The sequence below is a fragment of the Castor canadensis genome, chromosome 10 (genome assembly GCF_047511655.1).
Source record: "Castor canadensis chromosome 10, mCasCan1.hap1v2, whole genome shotgun sequence".
In the NCBI taxonomy this organism is placed as follows: domain Eukaryota; kingdom Metazoa; phylum Chordata; class Mammalia; order Rodentia; family Castoridae; genus Castor; species Castor canadensis.
In genome coordinates this window covers 135,938,067-135,965,926 of record NC_133395.1, presented here as the reverse complement: position 1 = coordinate 135,965,926, position 27,860 = coordinate 135,938,067, and the positions used below count along the sequence as shown (strand labels likewise).

The 27,860-nt window shown below is 38.3% G+C and overlaps 1 protein-coding gene across 1 annotated transcript in view; it reads left to right on the top strand.

The window, feature by feature from the left end:
* Window positions 1–27,860, top strand: part of Sumf1 (sulfatase modifying factor 1) — a 318,026-nt gene that overhangs the window by 272,063 nt on the left and 18,103 nt on the right. The window lies entirely within an intron of this gene.

The following is a 27,860-nucleotide window of genomic DNA, read 5'->3' as shown; positions in this document are numbered from 1 at the left end:
TCTTTAATGTTGTCTATTTTTGTCCTGAGTTCATTTATCCGTTTATTCATTGTGTTCTCTCTTTCACTTTGGTGTTTATACAGTGCTTCTATGGTTTCCTTTATTTCTTCTTTTGCTTTTTCAAATTCTCTATTTTTATTGTCTTGGAATTTCTTGAGTGTCTCCTGTACATTTTGGTTGACCCTATCCAGTATCATCTCTATAAAATTCTCATTGAGTACTTGTAGTATGTCTTCTTTTAAATTATTCTTGTGGGCTTCATTGGGTCCTTTGGCATAGTTTATCTTCATTTTGTTGGAGTCTGGATCTGAGTTTCTGTTCTCTTCATTCCCCTCTGGTTCCTGTACTAATTTTTTTGCTGTGGGGAAACTGGTTTCCCTGTTTTTTCTGTCTTCCCGTCATTGTCCTTGGTGTTGTTATTGTCCCTGTACTGTGTGCAATTAAGTATTTTCTAGCTTGTAATAATAACAATGGTGATATTTAGAATGGAAGAGTGAGCTGAGATGGAAAGCAAGAAGTTAAAGAAAAGGGGAAAACAAATATACAGACAAGAGGGAGAAAGCAGAACAAGGTATCAGACAAGAGAGTTTCAAAGGTATAAACAGGGAGTGTTAGTGTACTAATCGACAGTAAGCTGAACAGACATTAGAGAGACAGAGAGAGGATTGAAAATCAAAGATAAAAAAAATAAAAAATAAGTAAATGAAAGTAATATCTATTTATAAAAATGAATTAAAATAAAATGGAAAATAAAAAATTAAAAAAAAAAACCCAAAAAACTTCCAAGTTTATATGCAATGCAGTTTCAGTCTTAATAATTTGGGTGTCCGTCTCAATCTCCAGCCCTGGAGTTGGTGCCTCAGGTGTTGTTCTGTAGTTGTGTCATCAAAGGGGATGCATAAAGTAGAACAAAACTACACACTTACACACACACACACACACACACACACACACACACACACAAAAGCCCCACCAAGTGTCCCCAGTTCAAATGCAATACAGTTTCAGTAAGTTTTTCCACTTGCAGGTGTAATTCGGTTGTTCTCTCATCAAAGGTAGGGAGAAAAAGAAAAAAAAGCGTCTGGAGACAGTTCTGAGGGTGGTATCTGCAACTGTGGCTTGCCTGCCTGCTGCTCTCAGCCTGTAGCTGGCGGCGTTATTTATGCAGATCTCTGGGGTGAGCTTAGCACTCACCTGGTCCCACAGGCTTTGTTTGTTCAGAGTTCTCCTGTGCAGGAGCCTCTGCTACAGGCTTTCCCCTTTCCAAGCACTGGGAAAGGTGCCACTGCCCCGCGTTGTCAGGCCTGCGTGTTTATTTACAGTTCATGTGGGAGGTGGGTCTTCCCCCCTCTCCTCTGAAGTTTTCCTCCCACTGCCACTTTCAGAAGCTTTCCTGCTCCTGCTTACTGGGCGGTGCTGCTGCTCCTGCCGGCCGCCATGTTTGTTTACAGTTCACGTGGGAAGTGGGTCTTCCCTCCTCTCACAAGCTTTCCCGCTCCTGGTTGCTGGGTGCACGCCCTGCTCCTGCCAGAGGCTCTCCGGCCCGCCTGGCTTGTTTATTTACAGTCCCGGGAAGGATTCCCTTCCCCCAATCTTCAGCGCTCATGGCGCCCCACCCTCTTTCCAGGTGTCTTAACTGTTCTTATTGCTTATTACTCAGTTTCTGTTTTTTTTTTCCGGGTGGAGGTCAGTCTGTCCAGGGTGCTATGCTGCTCTGGCCCAGGCTTGTCTGTGGGTGTACCACGGTACCGCGAAGCTCACCTGGTCCGCGTCTTCCCATTGCTCTTGATCTTAAAGGGAGAGCTTCAGTCTTTCATTAACTGTGATGTTTGCTGCCGAGTTTTTGTGGATTTTTTAAAAATCAAGTTGAGGAAGATCTCTTCTATTTCTTATTTCTTTTAATAATAAATGTGTTTAACAACAGACTTACAAGGTTCCTCAAAATGTAACAGTTGGCACTCTTCAGCCAGTACATGCAAGTTCTAATACACTACTGTCAACTTACCTTTTCTTTTACCTTAATATACCATCTCCACCTAGGGCAAACATAAGTCTCCCAGATGCCAACTGAATGAGTGCCAATGTGTTATAATACTAACAAGTGCCTTTAAATGAATTAACTAAAGAAATTCATTTTCATACTAAAAATCAATCACCACATACTTTTTGAGAACACAAAATAAATATTACATTAAATAATTAGTTTTCTCTGAGACTAAAATTTTTCAAGTGCCTTTTATATCAATCATGTAATTAGTGAGATAATTACTGTATAAAATAAACATTTTGTAATCCATTGTCTGGAAGCTTGGCTGTCCTAACTCAACTTTAATTTGCAAAAGATACTTTTGATGAACATTATGTTTATTTTGGTCAAGGAAGTTTCTGTGGCTATAAAAGTATTAACCATCAAGCAATACCTCATAATAGCAACAAAAACATCAGTACTATATGGAAAAGGACTTACTCAACACACATTTCCAGGTGTGCTGTTGTGACTTTGTCTTATTTCATGTGTAATTAAGGAATAAACAATGAGAAAAAATGTTTTCTGTTCTCCCTACTCCAGCTATCTTTAGAAATTTTAATCAATCAAAGACATTTGCAGGAAAGGCAAATTTGAGTATCCCACTTTGCCCAATTGAGTCTGAAAATATGTTAAACTCTATAATGGCTACATCTATTATTACTATGGAAATGAGAAAAATGGCATGAATGAGGTTGAAATCTGCCATCTATGGTCTTCAGCTGTACTGACCACTGTTTCCTGTTGCGGGATTTATTTATTTAATTGTTGTACCGGTGGGGTTACATTATGGCATTTACAGCTGGGATTTTATTGTGCCATCCACCTAATGATGTGCATTGGTTAGACAAAGCATTAGGAATTTATACCTTCACGATCTAGTTTTTCAAGCTATTGAGACATTTGCTGTTCTTTTGTGTTCTTATTGAAGTTAAGTTGCCTTTTAGGCACATAGCAGGGATATTGAAGGAAATTTATTCATCCCTCTTAGAGTTCACTATATGGAAGGGAAGTTTAGTCACAAATAGATATGAACCCCAGAGTTTAAGAAGTCAGATATTAAAAATTCTCAGTAAAAAAATTTTGTGACATTAAAAAATGGCTCAAGAGGTTGATAGTTCTCAAAAACAGTTTCTAATGATAATAGTGTTAACAAAGAATTAGAATCTAAAGAAAAGACCCCAACTGTATTCTAATCTCTCTGAGCCTTTGAATCTCTTCCTTTAAACCTAGGCAGGTCTGGCATTTTATTTTATTTTTTATTTTTTTATTCATATGTGCATACAATGTTTGGGTCATTTCTCTCCCCTTCCTTCCCCCCCCACCCCCTCCCTTCCCCCCCACCCCCTCGCTACCCGGCAGAAACTATTTTGCCCTTATCTCTAATTTTGTTGAAGAGAGAGTATAAGCAATAATAGGAAGGAACAAGGGTTTTTGCTAGTTGAGATAAGGATAGCTATACAGGGAGTTGACTCACATTGATTTCCTGTGCATGTGTGTTACCTTCTAGGTTAATTGTTCTTGATCTACCCTTTTCTCTAGTCCCTGGTCTCCTTCTATTGGCCTCAGTTGCTTTAAAGTATCTGCTTTAATTTCTCTGCATTGAGGGCAACAAATGCTATCTAGTTTTTTGGGTGTCTTACCTATCCTCATACCTCCCTTGTGTGCTCTCGCTTTTATCATGTGATCAAAGTCCAGTTCCCTTGTTGTGTTTGCCCTTGATCTAATGTCCGCCTATGAGGGAGAACATATGATTTTTGGTCTTTTGGGCCAGGCTAACCTCACTCAGAATGATGTTCTCCAATTCCGTCTGTTTACCAGCAAATGATGTCTGGCATTGTAAATTCATTTACCCGTGATCCACACTTTGGTCCATGTTTCAGCCAATCAACCAAATTTTTATAGCCCATTTTAATTCCCTGAGCTGCAACATTAAATGTAGAATCTTTGCTTAATGGCCTCATATCAATAAACTTGGGCTGACCTAAAATGATGTTCCTTCCACCATTATGCCATACTATCCATCTCCACACATACATACTAGGTTTCTTTCTGTTTAAATTAAAAATGCAAGAAGTTCTTTTGGAGTGTAGCATATCTTCTCATGGGTCACACTTTCTACTTCATGTTCAGGGACCTGTCAGGTCTCGAGTGTGTTTATAGGTTTAGAAACAAAGAAGAGTGGTGGGGGTGGGCCCAGGGGAGCATCAGCCTTTCTTGCAATTCAGCTACTTGAGGAGAGGACGTTCCAGTTTCCTCAGGCAATGCAGGGCTAATTTCCTCAGACCTGGGATGTGTACATATGTATAGCAGTTATGGAAAGACTGCTTCTCCTGGCAAAGAATAATCAACAGAATTTAGGGGATCAATGTCCCCAGCTTTATCTTCCCTTATGTACCTGTTTTAGCATTCAGGGTCTCATTACTTCCCAATCAACATCCTCACTTTAAAAGTGGATACCCTGGGGGGATTCCAAGATGGCGGCTAGAGGGAGGAAGCAGCAAGCGAGCCTCCTATAGTGAAATCTTGGAGAGACGCTGGAGACACACTTTGCAGGCATAATCACTGAGAAGAGGCATAACTTTGACCCCTCTATACCTCCAGCCAGCACAGAGAATCTCCACTTCACATTAAACGGAGAAACCAGGAGGGCTCCTGGGCTGCCAGTCGCCCGCACCCCGATGGCTTGGGAAGACGCAGACCAGGTGAGCTTCACAGTACCACGGTACTCCCACAGACAATCCTGGGCCAGAGCAGCATAGCCCCCTGGACAGACTGACCACCACCCGGGGAAAAAAGAGAAACTGAGTAATAAGCAATAAGAACAAACAAGACATGTGGGAAAGAGGGTGGGGTGCACTGAGTGCTGAAGATTGGGGAAAGGGAATCCCTCCCGGGACTGTAAATAAACAAGCCAGGCAGGCCGGAGAGGCTCTGGTGAGAGAGGGGCAGGGCGCACGCCCAGCAACCAGGAGCGGGAAAGCTGGTGAGTGTGGCAGAGGGAGGAAAACTCCACAGGATAGGAGGGAAGACCCACTTCTCACGTGAACTGTAAACAAACATGGCGGCTGGCAGGAGCAGCAGCACCGCCCAGAAATCAGGAGCAGGAAAGCTTGTGAAAGTGGCGGTGGGAGGAAAACTCCACAGGAGAGGGGGGAAGACCCACCTCCCACATGAACTGTAAATAAACATGCAGCCTGACAACGCGGGTGCAGTCTCACCTTTTCCAGTGCTTGGAAAGGGGAAAGCTTGTAGCAGAGGCTCCCGCACAGGAGAACTCTGAACAAACAAAGCCTGCGGGCCAGGTGAGTGCTAAGCTCACCCCAGAGATCTGCATAAATAATGCCTCCAGCAACAGCAGACTGACAGCAGCAGGCAAGCAAGCCACAGCTGCAGATACCCTTCTCAGAACTGTCTCCAGACTCTTTTTTTTTTCTTTTTCTCCCTACCTTTGATGAGAGAACAATCGAATTACACCTGCAAGTGGAAAAACTTACTGAAACTGTATTGCATTTGAACTTGGGACACTTGGTGGGTTTTTTTTTTTTTTTGTGTGTGTGTGTAGCTTTGTTCTACTTTATGCGTCCCCTTTGATGAGACAACTACAGACAACATCTGAGGCACCATCTCCAGGATTGGAGACTGAGACAGACACCCAAATTATTAAGACTGAAACTTCATTGCATTTGAACTTGGAGGTTTTTTGGTGTTTTTTTTTTTTTTAATTTTCTATTTTCCATTTTATTTTAATTCATTTTTAAATATAGATAGTTCTTTCATTTACTTATTTTTTATTTTTATTCCTATCTTTTTTTTATTTTTGATTTTCAATCCTCTCTATCTATACACAATGGAATTTTATGCAGCCATGAAGAAGAATGAAATGTTATCATTCACTGGTAAATGGATGGAATTGGAGAACATCATTCTGAGTGAGGTTAGCCTGGCCCAAAAGACCAAAAATCGTATGTTTTCCCTCATATGTGGACATTATATCAAGAACAAACACAACAATGGGGTTGGACTCTTAGGTCATGATAAAAGCGAGAGCACACAAGGGAGGGGTGAGACCAATAGGAAAAGGGGAACAGGAACTAGAGTAAAGGTGAGATCAAAAAGAATTAACCTAGAAGGTAACACCCACGCACAGGAAATCAATGTGAGTCAATGCCCTGTATAGCTATCCTTATCTCAACCAGCAAAAACCCTTGTTCCTTCCTATTGTTGCTTATACTTTTCTACAACAAAATTAGAAATAAGGGCAAAATAGTTTCTGCTGGGTATTGGGGGGGGAGGGAGGGGGCGGAGTGGGTGGTAAGGGAGGGGGTGGGGGCAGGGGGGAGAAATGACCCAAGCCTTGTATGCACATATGAATAAAAAAAACAAAAGTGGATACCCTGTGAGATTTGGTATTCCATGTGCATTGTAATCAGTCACTCTCTGGATGAAATTCTGGGGTTGATTTTTCAGCCACCCCAGACCTCTAGATATGTGTTACTACATTTTTGTATCTTTACATTAATTTTTATTGTTTGTGTACCATAATGTTCTTTTGGATTTTTATCTTGTCAATATTTCACTTAGTTATTATTATTATTTACTTAGTTTGGTAAGACCTCTTTTTAAAATTTTTGTTCTATTTCTGAATTAGCAAACAGTCCTTGCTAGGCAGACACTGAACCACCTGAGCCATGCCCCCAGCCCTCCCTTTAGAATTCTTGAAAGCAGTCATTTCTTGTAATTTTGATTTTTTAAGTTAATTATAATTTTGGTCTTCCTGAATACATGGACTCATTTACCCTCTAGTAGGAATTAGTCTTTTTGTCACTATGGGAAGATTATTAGATATCAAAATGTGAGTACACATGCTATTGAAAATGGGTAAGAGTGCTACTGCTTTTGTTGAGTCACTTTTAATAGTGATATGACTGAAAAAATATTGTTTTTTATGAGTGAAAACATCATTTCAATTTAATTTGTTTCCTACTTTCTTTATATTGTAGCTTTATCAACAACTAACGTTTTTGCCTCTTTTGTCTTGCTCTCTGTTTTTTTCTAAATTCTGGGCACAAAGTCTAGCCCATAGCAAGTCCTCAATGACTTGACCAATTGGAAGAATGAGTGAATGAGTGAAAGAATGAACAAATGAATGAACAACAAACCCCCATTTTCCCACCTTTGGATCTTCTTTCTGCTTTGTCTTTGAAACCTGCTTATGATGCTCACATCCATCTCCACTTCCATTCTGTCCTAGTGATGCTGCCCTTGCTCATAGCTGATGCTTCTAGTATCTGTCTCCAATTTTTCCCTCATCCCTGTGTTTCTTGGCATCAAAAATATCTTGTATAATATGAACCTGATTATATGCCTCAATCCCTCTTCAAAATTTGAAACTCCCCTTCATCCTTAGGTCAAGTCCAAACCCTTAAAATATTCAGAAGAGAAGCCCATCAGTGGGGTCAAGTCCTGTCATCACCTCTGTAGTCTCTGTACACCCTGCTTCCTTGTACAGCACTGGGTTCCCAGTCCCACCCACACTTGGAGATTCCAGAATGAGCCCTGCTTTGTCCCATGTCTGGGTGTTCACACATGCTTTTCCTTTTCATTTCATTGGCTTTCAGGACTCACTGAGCTCTTAGCTTCTTGGCAAGTTTTCTCTGATTCCCCCAACCAACTTGTTTTAATTATTTCTATCTGAACACTGACAACCCTGCCTTATAATTGCTTGTCTGGAGGCCCCAAGAACAGGAACAAGGCTTAATCCCATCTTTTATTCCCTGCACCCTTGATGTCCTAGAGCCTACAATAAGTACTCAGAAATGTAGTAGACAAAAAGATTGGATGGATTGGTGAATTAATACCAGATTAATTCCCCAGGAACAATATGGGGAAGGAGACACAGATTTTTTTTAAAAAATATTTTAAACTCTTTGTGTCTTCTCAATATCAAGCAATTTTATCAGCTGTTTCCTTTACAACTTAAAGCTCATTTATGGATGGGATTTTTTTTTTTTTTTGACGTTTTCCTTGACTCCCATTGATGATGGTGCTAAGTGGGATGCAGGAGGAAAGGCTCAGGCAGAGTCATAGAGGTGGTTCTGCAGGTCTTTGGCCATCCTTTGCCTCACTCCAAAGCCCTATTGGAGACTTAGGATAGAAGCCCTACTGGATTTCATTTCAACATTTGCTGTAAGATGCAACACTCCGCATGTGGACGACCTTAAACTCTAAGAAATTCATCCTGTCCAGAGTGGTGTGAACTTTGGAATTTGCTATGCTTTTATTTTTCTATTTTAATTTCTGGAACTATTATCATACTCTTGTTTGGCACTTGTAAGCAGGAAAAAAATGCACTTTTTGAAATCTGACACCTTTTTAACTACCAGTTTTAGTCCTCTCAGAGCAGTGGCTGTATTCATTCCCTGTTTTGGGGAAGGGATATTCTTATTCTTAGACTTGTTGTTGCTAAAGCTAGCTCAAGTAAGCTTCTACTTCTTGCAATGAAAGATCTTAACTAACACAGGCTTATTAACTAAGGATGAATAAAATAAGTTTGGTGGATAGGCTAAAGGTTAGGATATACTGAAATTTGCAAAAGGTTCTAAGGGTAAAATGAACACAGAATTTAGAGAAAAAAAAGTAAAGAAGGGAATCCTTGTGGTGTCACTAACAGAAAAAAAGAGGAAAAGTTAAGCTAACAGAGAAGACATAAAGCTGTCAAGGAATATTATTTTCAACTTGAGAAAGAACGATAATGGAGAAGAAAGAATTGAAATCCACAAGGAAGCACCTCATTTTAACTGAGTTTAAAATGATCTAGAATGTACAAATTATGTCTGTGGGTAAAGGAATAGCTGGATGATCATCAGTGACCTTTGAGGAGTCCTGGGACATAAGAGTGATACTATAAAAAGAATAAAAACATCTATTCTTTTTTTTTTTTTTGGTGGAACTGAGGTTTGATTCAGAGCTTTGTGCTTGCAAAGCAGGCTTATACCACTTGAGCCACATCTCTAGTACATTTTGCTCTGGTTGTTTTGTAGATGGGATCTTGCCAACTGTTTGCCTGGGCTAGTGTCAAACCATGATCCTCCCTACCTCAGCTTCCCAACTAGCTAGGATTATAGGCATGAACCAGTGGCACGGATCTGTTCTGATTTTTTTTTTTTAATTTGTATGGTGTTGACCATGGGTGTTACTGTAGAAAATGTAAGTTTAAGGATGGTGTGTGTATGCTTAGCAAAGGGGGCCCACTTGCATGGGTTTAATAAGCGACCATGACAGAAGAGCCTTCTATATTTCTTTCAACAGAGTTCCAGACATCTGTTACACCATATATTAGGCATTCAGATTTTAGCAAAGGATTTGGTAATGTCTCTCATGTCACTGTTATGAATACAAAAAAGAAAGCTGGTAGGTTAATGTAAAAGTAAGCAGATTTGTAACTAGCTGAATAACTGTACCCATGGGTATTTATTAATGGATTGATGTCTATTGGAACGCATTTTGGAAAGAAACATTTCTTTCAGTCTATGTAATTATAATAAACTCCAGTGCCTTTTAGAACTCCCTGTGTTGATGGAAATGTTCTCTATCTATGCTGCCACTGGCCTTGTGCAGTTATCAGAGCACTTAAGACATGGCTAGTCTGGCTCAAAAAACCAAAAATCGTATGTTCTCCCTCATATGTGGACATTAGATCAAGGGCAAACACAACAAGGGGATTGGACTATGAGCACATGATAAAAGCGAGAGCACACAAGGGAGGGATGAGGATAGGTAAGACACCTAAAAAACTAGCTAGCATTTGTTGCCCTTAACGCAGAGAAACTAAAGCAGATACCTTAAAGCAACTGAGGCCAATAGGCAAAGGGGAACAGGTACTAGAGAAAAGGTTAGATCAAAAAGAATTAACCTAGAAGGTAACACACACGCACAGGAAATCAATGTGAGTCAATGCCCTGTATAGCTATCCTTATCTCAACCAGCAAAAACCCTTGTTCCTTCCTATTATTGCTTATACTCTCTCTACAACAAAATTAGAAATAAGGGCAAAATAGTTTCTGCTGGGTATTGGGGGGGGAGAGGGAGGGGGCGGAGTGGGTGGTAAGGGAGGGGGTGGGGGCAGTGGGGAGAAATGAACCAATCCTTGTATGCATATATGAATAATAAAAGAAAAATGAAAAAAAAAACATGGCTAGTATAACAGAGACACTGAATCTATTGCAGTTCATTTTAATCATTTTAAATTTGAATACCACATGTGGCTAGTGGCTATTGTACACCATGGCTTCATACTATTTTTAATTTTTATTTAACATATGGAAAATCTATGTTTTACTAAGAGGTATTTAAAGTTTCATTTGATAGAATCATAAACTGTTGTACTAAGATGATTTTTAACAGTTTTATAACTGTTTATAGATGAGAAAAGTGAGACCTAAAGGAAATAAATAAATAATTTGTTCAGAATCACAGTTATCAACAGAACAGGAACTGAAGTGATGGCTCTTTGAATTCTGGTCAATGCATTTTTCATGGGTACCATATTACACAAAATAATACATCATGGGTATTTAAGTATGAATTTAGCTACTGCCTTTCATTGGCCAAACACTAAAAATTCTCACTCTGCTTTTGTTAAAATATCAGACTATGGTAGATAGATTTACCAGTCAATAAATTGATTCTTTGAAGGTAGATATTCCTAAAAATGGAATCTTGAGATTTTGTTTCTCTTGAGATTTTGGTTGTGAAGGCCAAAGCTAATTAACATTAGTTTCAATGAGTAGATGAGTGTCCTTTTAGGAAAACCTACTTTTAGGTCTCTGAACTTCAGAGCTGATTTCCTATTTTTTTGTTTTCTCCACCCAATTAAAAACATATATATATATTATTTAGTTCTATGGCATGGTGCTAATGAATTTCTGAAGAAAGAAAGAGGTGACCTGCTGCTGTGTAAAATTGCAGCAAGAAATCAACAGGGAAGGGATTAGAACAATTAAAATCTTAGATTCACAAAGTGGGAGATATAGTCTGATTAATGAGATTTGTAGACTGTAGAGCAACATTGTGTTTTAAATTCTAGTTATACCAAGTTGAACTCATTATCTTCTCCTACTCTCCAAGACAGAGGAAAATTCTTTCTAATATCAAATTGAATAGGCATATAAATGGTTTTATAATTTTCTTAAGGGTAGAATTATACTGTCTTGATGCCATTTTAATGAAATATGTTTATTCTGTCTCCCCAAATGTAGGGCGGTGACTTGCAAAGTTCATTTGCTAATAAGTGTGACTTTTATTTTTGAGAAAGAAAACAAAAATAAATTGATGTAGTTTTTGAGTGTGATTATTGCTTTATCCAAAGCCTCTTGTTTTATTTATCAATAGGCATCTCAGTCATTCTGTAAGTAAGGGAAGGAGGCAGAGCTTTTAGAAGAAAAGTTGAGTCTGAAAAGCAGCAGCATGTATATAAATATGGGACAAGCAGTGTAGACCCCAGAGAAATCTTCACCACATGAGTAGTCATTTGTTGAGTCTTGGAGTCTGATGGATGCCTGTCACATCTAGCTGAACGTCTCACCCTTTCCCTCGCCCTCCTCTACCTCCATATATACCATGTCCTGGAAAAAGACCTCATAGATTATGTAGTTCATTTCCCACATTGTAGAGTGAAGATCAAGGCACAGGTAGTTGAAGCACCCTTCTTGTAATTGTGTACAATGCTAGGACAATTATGGTGGTTTCATAATTGTGACTCAGAGGTCTTTCCTCTCTGCTGTGCTACTTTCCTGGTTCTGCTTACTGTAGAAGTTTGAAAACACCTGAATTCTTTCTTCCAACCATTTTATCAATACAATAACTACAATGTGCAAGCTTGATTCAAGCCTTGTCAGCAGTTACATCTGAGTAGAAGAAAGGATGTTTCAAGGAGAAATGACTTGCTTCCTACAGACAAAACTGGAGGAAAAAACAAAGTAAAACTAAACCCAACAAACCTCTTGGGTACCATTTAGTTATTCCCTCTTATTCTTTTATTTAAAGAATTTATTAGCATATAATAGTTTCACAGGGGCCTACATTGTGATATTTACATATGTGTTTACGCTATATCTTTGTTAGATTTACTCTCTCCATCATTCTCCCTCTTCCCCCTTCTTAGAACAATTTTAACGGGTTTCATTCTTCTATTTTCATATATGAATACAAAATATATCCACCATATTCACCCTTATCTATTTTACACTCCTGTCCATCACTCATAGCAACCACCAATCTACTTTCTGTCTATATGGATTTACCTATTTAGGATATTTCATATAAATGGAATCATATAATACATGGCCTTTGTGTGTGACTTACTGAATATGTTTTTGAAGTTCATCTAAGTTTTGGCATGTATCAGCATTTCATCGTACAGCAAAATAATATTCCATTTGTATTTTACTCAGCCATGAAGAAAAATGAAATCTTACCATTTGCAAGTAAATGGATGGAACTGGAGAACATCTTTCTGAGTGAGGTTACCCAGACTCAGAAGACCAAAAATTGTATGTTCTCTCTCATGCAGTCTTTAGATCTAGGGCAAATACAGCAATGTTGTAGGACTTAGGTTATATGACAAGGGAGAACATATATGGGAGGTACGGGGTTAGATAGAAAACCCAAAACATGAAAGCATTTGATGTCCCCACTCCAGAGGAATTAATACAGAAACCTTAAAGCAGCAGAGGTCAACATGAGAAGGGGATCAGGAACCAGTGTAAAGATCAGTTAGAGATGAATCAACCTGGGTTGTAACACATTTGTACATGAAAGCAATGCTAGGAATCTCTCTGTATAGCTGTCCTTATCTCAACTAGCAAAAATGCTATGTCTGTCTTATTATTGCTTTTTCTGCTCTTCAATGGAACTGGAGAAAAGCACAGAACAAGTTCTGCCTGGAAGGGAGGGGCAGGGAGAGAGTGGGGGCGGGGGCAGGAGGGAGAAATGACCCAAACAATGTATGCACATGTGAATAAATGAATAATTATAATAATAAATAATATTCCATTTGTGGATATACCATAATTTGTCTATCATTTATCTTTTGATGGACATTTGAGTTGCTTCTGCTTTTTGACTATTGTGAACAGTACTGATGCTATGAACATCATAGCATAAACATCTGCTTGAGTCCTTTTTCAGTTTTTCTGAGTAGATATCTAGAAATGGAATGAGTGGGTCAGGTAGGAACTGTTTAACTTTTTGATAACTGGGCGTTTGCTTTTTAAATTATGCCTTCAGGCTGTAAGAAGTGTCACAGGCGATTCTTGGCAGAAAGAAAGACTTACCTATGTGAGCATCCCCAGCTATACTAAATATAAACTATCATTTAAAAAAGGTGGTTATTTTTGCTAAAAATGAAACAAATTCCTATTATGAGGCAGTTAAGTGAGACCTAAGAATTGTGCATGGAACCTAGTATGTAGTAAGAAAGATTTACACACACACACACACACACACACACACACACACACACACACATACACACACACACATTCCCATCTTTTATGATTTGGTACCAAGTTGGTCATAGATAAGTCATTTAATCATCCTGACCTCACTTGTCTCATTATTAAAAATTATGTTCTCTATTAAATTAGGAGCCCAGAAATACAACTAGAGGTATGGAATCTAGAATGTTAGGTGATAGATGGACAAAAGGCTTAATAATTCCTTGAATTTATACTTGGGGAAGCTATATATCTGATGATTATGTGACTAACCCAACATTTCTGCTTATTACCCTGATCTGGAATCTGGCCCAGAGTTTTCCAGTAAAGTTCTTCTTCTAGTTCAATTATCTCCTATTTGCTATCAACTGTTGATTACACAGAATATGCTGGACATGTGAGATACTTAATCTGTTGTCCTTGTACTAATTCTTCATCCTACCAATAAAGAAACAGAATTCATAGAGTTTTAACAGGTTGCCATGGTCACACAATTAGCAAATGATAGGACCAAAATTAGAATCTAAGTGTGTCTAACATCAAACTATGAACTCTTCCTGACACTACAAGTTGGGGAGCTTACTAGATATAAGACCAGCAATCCAGTCAGCCCAGATAGAGTGAGTTGTTTGGAATTTGCCTTGCCCAAATATCCTCTTTGTAGCATTCTGGAAGTCTTCTCCCCTGGACATCTTCACTTGAAATCTGTAGTGAGAGGGACCCTTTCCTTCTTGTGGCTGGCTCTTTAGCCTTGAGTTTCCCAAAGGTGTAATTATGACTTCAGGTGGCCAGTCAGTCTCATGATTATTTTCTCCTTAAGGGAGATACAGAAGATGGTATTCCAGGTCAGAGTTGTGTAAGACCTTTACAAAATATCCTGTATTTTAACTGCCTAAGGTTATCTCTCTGAAATACCCTTTCCTAAAGTATACACCCTTTACCAAATTATACAAGCCTAGAATTACAAACAGATTGTGAGACATAACCAATTTTTCTGAAAGCCTGATTTTATGTTAGGTTTGTTTATCCAACAAATTTCATTGTGTCCTACTAGGTGCCAAATACTGGGCTTGTCACTGAGTATACAAATATGAATAATACATGGCTTTTGAATTCAGAAAGCTCACAGTTCCATGCTAAAGATGGATATATAAATTATGATACAAAACTGGCACCTTTTCTATTAGTGGTATGGAGGTGGACTTTGCATGACTGGAAATCTACAGGTAAGACATTATTCAGGAATTCTGTGTTCTCAGTTTTTTTTTTCCTATTTCTGAGGATATACCTGCACATGGATTGAGTTTGATTTAAGAACCAACAAGACCTGCTGTTTGTGTTAGAGGGAAGCTCATAACTACATGGTGATGTTAGCCCAAGATTAAGAAGGGGACATTGTAGCAAAATTGCATTTTTTTTTCTGAAATATGTCTGTAGTTAACTAAATAGAAGGTGTCAGTGGAGCTGTGCAACTTGTAAGGAAATAAGGAACAAGGAATTAAGTGGCTGAATATGGGTTGTATAGTCTTGTGTTCTGTGAGGTCACTTCTGTTGAGTTCTGTACTTGCCTATTAGCTAAATACCTTGTAAAGTTAGTGATACCTGTAGTGGTAAGGCTCTTCCCGTATATTCAGAACCTGACCAGCAATGCTATAGGAATTAAGAACATAGGTTCATGGGGCCAGGGAAAACCTGTAATACTAGCTACTCAGGAGGTAGAGATAAGGGTGATAGCATTTTAGGTCAACCTGGAAAAAAAGTTTGCAAGACTCCATCTCAACCAATAAAAGCTGTTTGTTGCTTGTGCAATAGTCAAATAATGTATGACATAGTCATATGATAGAATAACTGTGTGACTCTAGGCAAATATACAGCAAATTAATCTGAATTAAACAGCAAACAATAAAAAAATTCATGTAAAGGAAACCAAAGTGATGAATATAATGTAGTGATACCTGTGTGGATTTGAATAAAATCAACACTAACTAACCCTAAAAAAAAAAAAAAAAAAGCTGGCATGATGTCATGAGCCTGTTATCCCAGCTACACAGGAGACATACTTAGGATTGTAGTCCAGGTTGGCCTAGGCATAAAAGCGAGACTCTTTGAAAACTAACAGGGTAAAGAAGATGAATATGGTTGATGTACTTTCTATACAAGTATGAATATAGTACATTTAAACCTGTCAAAATCACTGTAAGAAGGGGTCTAACTTAGAAAGGAAAAAAATGGAGGAAATGAGCCAATTTGGGATATAATACATACATACATGAAAATGTCATAATGAAATTCACTGTATAGCTATCTTAAACAAACAAAAATGTCTGTTTACAAAAATGAAGGACAGGAAGGTAAAACAAATCCTTTCTGGGGTTGGTACCAGTGGGAGGGAGGAGGGCATAAGGAGACCCCCAGTGCTGCAAAAAACAAACAAACACCACAGGGCCATGGTAACCCTGAGGAAGAAGAATTTTCTTTCCATGACTTCACAGAAAAGGTGACAGCTTGTCAAGGCCTTGAAGAATTAGTATGAGTTTTCCCACTGAAAAGGTTGAGAAGGGTAATTCCAGGCAGTGGGACCAGAATGGAGTGATGAAAGGGCCTGAAGCCTCCAGGACCAGTGATGAATCCAGTGTATCTGGGGCAGAGGTCAAAACTATTAAGGCAACACTGTCTGGAAGATGGGTTATAGTCTGATTATGAAGGCCTCTAATGGCAGGAAAAGAAAACTGTATTGATAATGAGCCATTGAAAGGTTTTAGGCAGTAGCTATGTGATCATATTTGTTTTTGTAGGAAGTTAGCAGGTAGTCATACAAAGGATTGGACAAGAAGAGAATGGCATCTGAAGGAAGGTGGTATCCCAAGATAAGGCAGAGGGGAAAAGTTGGGTTGAAAGCTCTTTCTGATCTGAAGGTTGGAGAAAGGGTTGAAAATGAACTCATTGTTTCTAGCTTGGTCTGGCATTAAGCTGAATGATAAATGTAGGAGACTTGAGTGGATTTCGGTTTTGGGAATGGAGGAAAGTGCATAAATAATGAGTTCAGTTTTGCAGGTGCTAAATTTGAGGCATCTGTAGGACATCAGGTGAGATGTAGATAGTTGTAAATACAGTTACTGGAATAGAGATTTAGCAGTCATTCACCTATAGATTGGGAACTGAAACTTGGAAGCAAGGTCATCCAGCAAGAAGGTATGTAATATGGAGAGAATAAGTAAATATGGGACATCAAAATTTAATGTAATGTAGAAGAAAACTTAGCAACAGCACTGTTGAACTCCTAGAGAAGGAGAATAAGAGTAGACTCCTAGAAATTATGAGAAGATTAATATATTTAGTGATATTCTTAATACACTTTTACTAGTATATATTAGTTGTATAGGAGATTTTGTTGTGATATTTCCATATTTGCATACAATGTATGCCAGTTTGGTTCATCCTCTCCATTATTCTCCCTCTTCTTTAGGCAGTATCTCTCTTCTCCCTCCCCCTTCTTAACATGACTTCAACAGGTTTCAATGTTCATATTCATACATGTGTGGAAAATACGTCAACCATTTTCACCCTCTCTTACCCTCTTCATTTGACTTCCCCCTCCCACTAACACTCTCTCCTTATCATGACCTGTCAACCAAAGTTAAAAGTAGGAGTGAGAGTCATGCGTAAGTTACTTTTTTAAAAATTCTAACTCTGTGTGCCAAAATTTAACACACATTTTCTCAGGGAATTCTCACATCAAGTTCATTAATTAGGTACTACTTTCCTCATTCTTGATAAAAAAAACTTGAAACTTTGGGAAGTAGCAAATGTTACCCAGTGCAGAGGAGAGGCTAATATGGTAAATGAGGTCTTCTAATTCCAAGCACAGACCTCCATTCACTAAGCCACCTATTTGCTCCCAAATCAAATAAAGAAGATAACCAAGAAAATAATTTGCAGAAGAGATTGAAGCTGTCCCTAACTTTCTGCTCACTTATTTATATTTGAGTACTAATTAGCATGTATCATAATTAAAATTTTTCCCTAGGAATAATTTGTTACTTTGTGCCATGGGATCTTTTCCTTTCATTTGCTTTATTCTGTAACCTTTCTCACATTTGAAAGATTGAGAAGGGTGGCTTACAGCTGTGTTAACCATTGCTTTAGTTAACTTTCCACAGATAAGCTTTGATTTTTCATTGTTCCATAATAAGAAAGATTAAAATAATTAGAGAACTAGGAAGTATAAATAAAAATTTGAAAATATAGGAGATTCCAAGATGGCAGCTAGAGGGAGGAAGCAGAAAGCATGCTTCCTAAAGTAAAATCTTGGAGAGATACTGGAGATACACCTTACAGGAAAAACCACCAAGAAGAGGCAAAACTTTGACTCCTCCACACTTCCAGCCTGCACAGAGCATCTCCACTTCACGTTAAATGGAGAAAACAGAAGGGCTTCTGCGCCACCAGACTCCAGCACCCAGACGACTTGGGAAGACATGGACCACAAGGTGAGCTAAGCCAAACGTGGTACTCCCACAGACAACTATGGGCCAGATCAGCATAGCCCCCTGGACAAACCAACCCTCACCCAGGGAAAAAAGAAAAACTGAATAATAAGCAATAACAACAACAACAAAAAGACATGGTGCAAAGAGGGTGGGGCACCCTGAGTGTGAAAGAGGGGGTGAGGGGAAATCCCTCCCAGAACTGTAAATAAACAAGCGGGCTGGAGAAAGCAGGAGCAGCGGCACACGCTCAGCAACCAGGAGCAAGAAATCTTGTAGAAGTGGCGGTGGTAGGAAAACTCCACAGGAGAGGGGGGAAGGCCCAATTCCCACATGAACTGTAAATAAATAAGCTGGCCAGAGAAGGCAGGAGCAGTGGCACACACCCAGTAACCAGGAGCGGCAAAGCTTGTGAAAGTGGCGGTGGGAGGAAAACTCCACAGGAGAGGGGGCAAGACCCACTTCCCACTTGAACTGTAAATAAACACACAGGCCTGAGAAAGTGGGTGCAGTGTCACCTACACCAGTGTGCTTGGAAAGGGGAAAGCTTGTAGCAGTGGCTTGTGCACAGGAGAACTCTAAGTAAACAAAGCCTGAGGGGCTAGGTGAGTGTTAAGCTACCTCCTGACATCTGCATAAATAAAGCCTCCAGCAACAGCAGGCTGACAGCAGTGGGCAGACATTCCATATTAATAAAAGGGAAAATAGACCAAAAGGAAATAACAATTATCAACCTATATACACCCAATGTCAATGCACCCAATTTCATCAAACATACCCTGAAGAACCTAAAAGCATATATTAACTCCAACACAGTGGTCGTGGAGGACTTTAACAACCATTATCATCAACAGATAGGTCATCCAAACAAAAAATCAATAAAGAAATCCTAGATCTAAAATATACAATAGATCAAATGGACCTACTTGATGTCTACAGAACATTTCATCAAAATTCTACAAAATATACATTCTTCTCAACAGCCCATGGAACCTTCTCCAAAATAGATCATATCCTAGGGCACAAAGTGAGTCTCAGCAAATACAAGAAAATAGAAATTATACCATGCATACTATCTGATCACAATGCAATAAAACTAGAACTCTACAACAGAAGTAAAGACAAAAAACATGCAAACAGCTGGAAACTGAATAACTCATTGCTTAATGAACAATGGGTCATTGATGAAATAAAAGAGGAAATTAAAAAGTTCCTGGATGACAATGAAAATGAAAACACCACCTACCGGAACCTATGGGACACAGCAAAGGCAGTCCTGAGAGGAAAGTTTATAGCCATGACTGCATATATTAAAAACACTGAAAGATCCCAAATCAATGATCTAATGATACATCTTAAACTCCTAGAAAAACAAGAACAAGCAAATCCCAAAACAAATAGAAGGAGAGAAATAATAAAAATAAGAGCTGGAATCAATGAAATAGAAACCAAAAAAACCATACAAAGAATTAATGAAACAAAAAGTTGGTTCTTTGAAAAAATAAACAAGATCGACAGACCCCTGGCAAACCTGACTAAAATGAGGAGTGAAAAAACCCAAATTAGTGGAATCAGGAATGCAAAAGGGGAGATAACAACAAACACCATGAAAGTCCAGGAAATTATAAGAGACTTCTTTGAGAACTTATATTCAAATAAATTCAAAAATCTTAAAGAATGGACAGGTTTCTAGATACATGTGATTATCCAAAACTGAACCAAGAGGATATTAATCACCTGAATAGATCTATAACACAAAATGAAATTGAAGGAGCAATCAAGAGTCTCCTCAAAAAGAAAAGTCCAGGACCTGATGGATTCTCTGCTACATTCTATCAGACCTTTAAAGAAGAACTGATACCAACCCTCCTTAAACTATTCCATGAAATAGAAAGGGAAGGAAAACTGCCTAACACATTTTATGAAGCCAGTATTACAGTTATCCCAAAACCAGGCAAAGATACCTCCAAAAAGGAGAACTATAGGCCAATCTCCTTAATGAACACTGATGCAAAAATCCTCAACAAAATAATGGCAAACCGAATTCAGCAACACATCAAAAAGATCATTCACCACGACCAAGTGGGCTTCATCCCAGGTATGCAGGGGTGGTTCAACATATGAAAAACAATAAACGTAATAAACCACATTACCAGATGCAAAGACAAAAAAACTACTTGATCATCTCAATAGATGCAGAAAAAGCCTTGGATAAGATCCAACATCATTTCATGATAAAAGCTCTAAGAAACTAGGAATAGAAGGAAAGTACCTCAACATTATAAAAGCTATATATGACAAACCTAAAACCAACATTATACTTAACAAAGGAAAACCAAAACCATTCCCTCTAAAATCAGGAACTACACAAGGATGCCCACTATTGCCACTCCTAGTGAACATAGTACTGGAATTCCTAGCCAGAGCAATTAGGCAAGAAGAAGGAATAAAAGGAATACAAATAGGTAAAGAAACTGTCAAAATATCCCTATTTGCAGACGACATGATCCTATACCTTAAAGACACAAAAAACTCTACTCAGAAGCTTCTAGACACCATCAATAGCTACAGCAAGGTAGCAGGATATAAAATCAACATAGAAAAATCATTAGCATTTCTATACACTAATAATGAACAAACTGAAAAACAATATATGAAAACAATTCCATTTACAATAGCCTCAAAAAAATCAAATACTTAGGTACAAACCTAACAAAGGATGTGAACGACCTCTATAAAGAAAACTATAAACTTCTGAAGAAAAAGATTGAGGAAGACTATAGAAAGTGGAGAAATCTCCCATGCTCATGGACTGGTAAAATCAACATAGTAAAAATGTCTATACTCCCAAAAATAATCTACATGTTTAATGCAATTCCCATCAAAATTCCAATGATGTTCATTAAAGAGATTGAAAAATCTACCATTAAATTTATAAGGAAACACAAGAGGCCACAAATAGCCAAGGCAATACTCAGTCAAAAGAACAATGCAGGAGGTATCACAATACCTGACTTCAAACTCTATTACAAAGCAATAACAATAAAAACAACATGGTACTGGCACAAAAACAGACATGAAGACCAGAGGAACAGAATAGAGGACCCAGATATGAAGCCACACACTATAACCAACTTATCTTTGACAAAGGAGCTAAAAATATATGATGGAGAAATAGCAGCCTCTTCAACAAAACCTGCTGGGAAAACTAGTTAGCAGTCTGCAAAAAACTGAAACTAGATCCATGTATATCACCCTATACCAAGATTAACTCAAAATGGATCAAGGATCTTAATATCAGACCATAAACTCTAAAGTTGATACAGGAAAGAATAGGAAATACTCTGGAATTAATAGGTATAGCAAGAACTTTCTCAATGGAACCCCAGCAGCACAGGAACTAAGAGATAGCATAGATAAATGGGACTTTATAAAGCTAAAAAGCTTCTGCTCAATAAAGGAAATGGTCTCTAAACTGAAGAGATCACCCACAGACTGGGAGAAAATATTTACCAGCTACACATCATACAAAGGACTGATAACCAGAATATAATATAGGGACTTAAAAAACTAAATTCTCCCAAAATTAATGAACCAATAAGGAAATGAGCAAGTGAACTAAACAGAACTTTCTCAAAAGAAGATATTCAAATGGCCAAAAAACACATGAAAAAATGCTCACCATCTCTAGCAATAAAGGAAATGCAAATTAAAACCACACTAAGATTCCACCTCACCCCGGTTAGAATAGCCATCATTAGCAACACCACTAACAACAGGTGTAGGACAGGATGCAGGGAAAAAGGAACCCTCTTACACTATTGGTGGGAATGTAAACTACTACAACCATGCTGGTAAAAAATTTGGAGGCTACTTGAAAAGCTAGACATTGATCTACCATATGATCCAGCAATACCACTCTTGGGGATATACCCAAAAGAATGTGACTCAGATTATTCCAGAGGCACCTGCGCACCCATGTTTATTGCAGCACTATTCACAATAGCCAAGTTGTGGAAACATCGAAGATGCCCCACTACTGATGAATGGATCAAGAAAATGTGGTATCTATACACAATGGGATTTTATGAAGCCGTGAAGAAGAACGAAATGTTATCATTCTCTGGTAAATGGATGGAATTGGAGAACATCATTCTGAGTGAGGTTAGCCTGGCCCAAAAGACCAAAAATCGTATGTTCTCTCTCATATGGGGACATTAGATCAAGGGCAAACACAACAAGGGGATTGGACTTTGATCACATGATAAAGCAAGAGCACACAAGGGAGGTGTGGGTACAGATAAGACACCTAAAAAACTAGATACCATTTGTTACCCTCAGGGCAGAGAAACTAAAGCAGATACTTTATTTATTTATTTATTTTTTATTTTATTATCATGTGTATACAAGGTTTGGGTCATTTCTCCCCCCTGCCCCACCCCCTTCCTTACCACCCACTCCGCCCCCTCCCTCTCCCCTCCACCCTCTCAATACCCAGCAGAAACTCTTTTGCCCTTATTTCTAATTTTGTTGTAGAAAAGTATAAGCAACAATAGGAAGGAACAAGGGTTCTTGCTGGTTGAGGTAAGGATAGCTATACAGGGCATTGACTCACATTGATTTCCTGTGCGTGGGTGTTACCTTCTAGGTTAAGTCTTTTTGATCTCACCTTTTCTCTAGTTCCTGGTCTCCTTTTCCTGTTGGCCTCAGTTGCTTTTAAGGTATCTACTTTAGTTTCTCTGCGTTAAGGGCAACAAATGCTAGCTAATTTTTTAGGTGTCTTACCTATATCCTCACCCCTCCCTTGTGTGCACTCGCTTTTATCATGTGCTCAAAGTCCAATCCCCTTGATGTGTTTGCCCTTGATCTAATGTCCATATATGAGGGAGAACATATGATTTTTGGTCTTTTGGGCCAGGCTAACCTCACTCAGGATGATGTTCTCCAATTCCATCCATTTACCAGTGAATGATAACATTTTGTTCTTCTTCATGGCTGCATAAAATTCCATTGTGTATAAATACCACATTTTCTTGATCCATTTGTCGGTGGTAGGGCATCTTGGCTGTTTCCATAACTTGGCTATTGTGAATAGTGCCGCAATAAACATGGGTGTGCAGGTACCTCTGGAGTAACCTGTGTCACAGTCTTTTGGGTATATCCCCAAGAGTGGTATTGCTGGATCAAATGGTAGATCAATGTCTAGCTTTTTAAGCAGCCTACAAATTTTTTTCCAGAGTGGCTTTACTAGTTTACATTCCCACCAATAGTAAGAGGGTTCCTTTTTCCCCGCATCCTTGCCAACACCTGTTGTTGGTGGTGTTGCTAATGATGGCTATTCTAACAGGGGTGAGGTGGAATCTTAGCATGGTTTTAATTTGCATTTCCTTTATTGCTAGAGTTGGTGAGTATTTTTTCATGTGTTTTTGGCCATTTGAATATCTTCTTTTGAGAAAGTCTGCTTAGTTCACTTGCCCATTTCTTTATTGGTTCATTAATTTTGGGAGAATTTAGTTTTTTAAGTTCCCTATGTATTCTGGTTATCAGTCCTTTGTCTGATGTATAGTTGGCAAATATTTTCTCCCAGTCTGTGGGTGTTCTCTTCAGTTTAGAGACCATTTCTTTTGATGAACAGAAGCTTTTTAGCTTTATGAGGTCCCATTTATCTATGCTATATCTTAGTTGCTGTGCTGCTGGGGTTTCGCTGAGAAAGTTCTTACCTATACCTACTAATTCCAGAGTATTTCCTACTCTTTCCTGTATCAACTTTAGAGTCTGATATTAAGATCCTTGATCCATTTTGAGTTAATCTTGGTATAGGGTGATATACATGGATCTAGTTTCAGTTTTTTGCAGACTGCTAACCAGTTTTCCCAGCAGTTTTTGTTGAAGAGGCTGCTATTTCTCCATCGTATATTTTTAGCTCCTTTGTCAAAGACAAGTTGGTTATAGTTGTATGGCTTCATATCTGGGTCCTCTGTTCTGTTCCTCTGGTCTTCATGTCTGTTTTTGTGCCAGTACCATGTTGTTTTTATTGTTATTGCTTTGTAATAGAGTTTGAAGTCGGCTATCGTGATACCTCCAGCATTGTTCTTTTGACTGAGTATTGCCTTGGCTATTCGTGGCCTCTTGTGTTTCCATATAAATTTAACAGTAGATTTTTCGATCTCTTCAATGAATGTCATTGGAATTTTGATGGGAATTGCATTAAACATGTAGATTACTTTTGGGAGTATCGACATTTTTACTATGTTGATTCTACCAATCCATGAGCATGGGAGATCTCTCCACTTTCTATAGTCTTCCTCAATCTCTTTCTTCAGAAGTGTGTAGTTTTCCTTGTAGAGGTCTTTCACATCTTTTGGTAGGTTTGCACCTAGGTATTTGATATTTTTTAAGGCTATTGTAAATGGAATTGTTTTCATACATTCTTTTTCAGTTTTAAAGCAGATACTTTAAAGCAACTGAGGCCAATAGGAGAAGGGGACCAGGAACTAGTGAAAAGGTTAGTTGAAGAAGAATTAACCTAGAAGGTAACACACATGCACAGGAAATCAATGTGAGTTAACTCCCTGTATAGCTATCCTTATCTCAACTAGCAAAAACCCTTGGTCCTTCCTATTATTGCTTACACTCTGTCTTCAACAAAATTAGAGATAAGGGCAAAATAGTTTCTGTGTGTAGCGAGGGGGTGTGGAGCAGAGGGAGGGGGAGGGGGGTAAGGGAGGGGGTATGGAATGGGGGGAGAAATGACCCAAACATTGTGTGCACATATGAATAAAATAAAAAATTTAAAAAAATTGAAAATACAAAAATAATGCATGATTGCCCTTATTAAAGACAATTATAATTTACAGATATTTTTATGCATGGATAACATTTTAGATGGAGATATTATCCATAATTCTATAAAATATTGTCAATATTTCCTGTCAGTAAACATAGATTTATACCAGTTTTTAATGACGCTAGTGTTTTCCAATGTATGATTATAATGAGCTTTGTTTTTTTTCACTAGCATTCATTAGCTGTTCATGAACTTTGTTTTATTCAAAACCTGAAATAGATTTTTTTATGTCTTTTGCAATCCTACATCCTTGACCTTATTTGCCTTCCAGGTAGTAGCAGATTCAGACTCAGATTTTATAACTGTCAACTTACTAAGTTTTAAATTGACGTGATAGAAATTGGTGAATAGTCCAGTGAGAAGTAAATAGTTGTATAACACTTATTTCCAGCATGACACTTTATAGTGAAGCACCAGATAGAAGCGATTAAAGTACAGACCAAAGAGTCTCTGAGTGAAAAGTAAGGGTCACTGGTTTATTGCTTTTCATAGAAAAGTGTGAATAGAAAGGGAAGAAACTCAGGTACAAAGTGTAAATGAATTTGACTTACTGACCCGAGAAATTTGGGATTTGAGCACTGAATCTTAAGCACTGAGTTCAAAATTTCATAGATCAAACTGGGATATGAGAAGATAAAAACAAAGTTTCTTCGTACTTCCATGTAGCAATAGATATTCTTTTGAAAATTTCACTGCTGGTGGGAATGCAAGCTTGTGCAACCACTCTGGAAAAAAACATGGAGGCTTCTTATAAATCTAAACAGATCTGCCATATGATCCAGCAATCCCACTCCTGGGAATATACCCAAAGGAATGTGACACAGGTTACTCCAGAGGCTCTTGCACATCCATGTTTATTGTAGCACTATTCACAATAGCCAAGTTATGGAAACAGCCAAGATGCCCCACTACTGACGAATGGATTAAGAAAATGTGGTACTTATACACAATGCAGTTTTACTCAGCCATGAAGAAGAATGAAATCCTATTATTGTCAAGTAAATGGGTAGAATTGTAGAACATCATTCTGAGCGAGCATAGCCAGGCTCAGAAGACCAAAAATCGTATGTTCTCCCTCATATGCGGACTTTAGAACTAGGGCAAAGGCAGTAATGTTGTTGGACTTAGGTCACATGCTAAGGGGAGAGCACGTATGGGAGGTATGGGGATAGGTAAGAAACCCAAAAGATGAAAATGTTTGATGTCCCCACTGCAGAGGAGCTAATACAGAAACCTTGAAGTGACAGAGGTCAATATGGGAAGGTGATCAGGAACTAGTGCAAAGATCAGGTAGAGATGAATCAACTTGGGTTATAACACATTTGTACATGGAAGCAATGCTAGGAATCTCTCTGTGTAGCTATCCTTATGTCAACTAGCAAAAGTGCTTTGTCTTTCTTATTATGGCTTATGTCTTCTCTTCAACACATTTAGAGATAAGGGCAGAACAGGTCCTGCATGGAAGCGAGGGGGGTGGGGAGAAGAGGGAGGGGACAAGGAGGGGCTTGGGGGGTGAAATGGCCCAAACAATGTATGCACATGTGAATAAATGAATGAAAAATTAAAAAAAAATTATTGGGCATCTATGGGAAAACTTTGCAAGAAACCAGCCATATGTATTAGTATTTGGAAATTGCTTATTCTGAGAAAAGGAGAGAGGCAAATTCAGGGTAATTATAATCACTGTTCATACATTTTAAAAACACATTTAAGAGATGTCAATCTTGATGTTGGAGAAATGAAGTGATATATTAGAAGACAAATTAGCAACTAGGATCTGGGTTGATCTCTCCTCTACATTAACTTTCTGTGTGACCTTATACAAGTCACATGATCTCTTTGTGTCTCAGTATAAATGGAGATGATGTTAACCCTGACTTGATCCGTTTCACACACACATTGTGAGAATCGAGCTATATAGTGATAATGTGTTTGGAAATCCTTTGAAAAGGATAAAGCTGTACAGATAAAGAGATTGTGAAAAATAACAATAACTTTCATTCACTTGTATTTAATCAAATGACTAGATTTCTTGTTCCCAGAGGCAAATATTTAAGCATCAGAACTGTTTTTATTGGTGGAGCTCTGCAGTTAAAGATCTGCCAGCCAGAACAGTAAATTTGCTCAGATTTAACCATTTGTTTATGAAATACACTTTTGTGGCATTTAAAAAAATATAGGTTTATTATCTGGAAAGTTTCAGAATCAAAGTATTTATAGTAAAATACAAGAGCCTTTCATTAGAAATGACAGTCAAACATGGAAAGAATGCAGTTAGTTAAAATAGAGAACAAAAAAAGTCAGCAAGGGAATAAATGAATAATCTACTCACCTAGTCCGAGACTAGATTATTTCCCCCATAAACAAAGGCTACAGTATTTTAGATTATATTTAAAGGAGGCTGCAGATGTTCTCACTTGTGAACTAACCTTGTGTGTGCGTCAGTGTATGTGTCTAATGCACATGTACAAGTTAGGTTCCATGATTTCTTAACCATTTCTATGTCATACAGTTACACCAAAAAGTTAAATACACCCCCACCCCATTTACCCTCTTCTTACCCAAGGTAACTCCAGACTAGCTGAGGTAACTTTAAAGTGCTTTAATTTGATAGGAGTCTCATTAATCTTTATTTTTGTCATTAGAAGTATTTATGATAAACTGTAATGTGTTTGTTATGGCTCGAATATGCAGTGTCCCTATAAAACTCTTGTGTTGAAGACTTGATCCCCAGTTGGTAGAGCCAATCATTTAGAGGTGATTAAATAATGGGGTCTGTCCTAATCAATGTATTAATCCATGAATGGATTCAAAATGTGATGGCATTATTGGCAGGTAGGAGATGTGGCCTCGTTGGAAGAAGTAGGTAGGTGAGAGCATGCCCTGAAAAGAGGTACCTTACCCCTTGCCCCTTTCTGTTTGCTTCCTGGCTGCCATGGGATTTGTAGATTTGTTCTGTTACATGCTCTTACTGCCATGAAGTTCTGCCTCACCACAGGCCC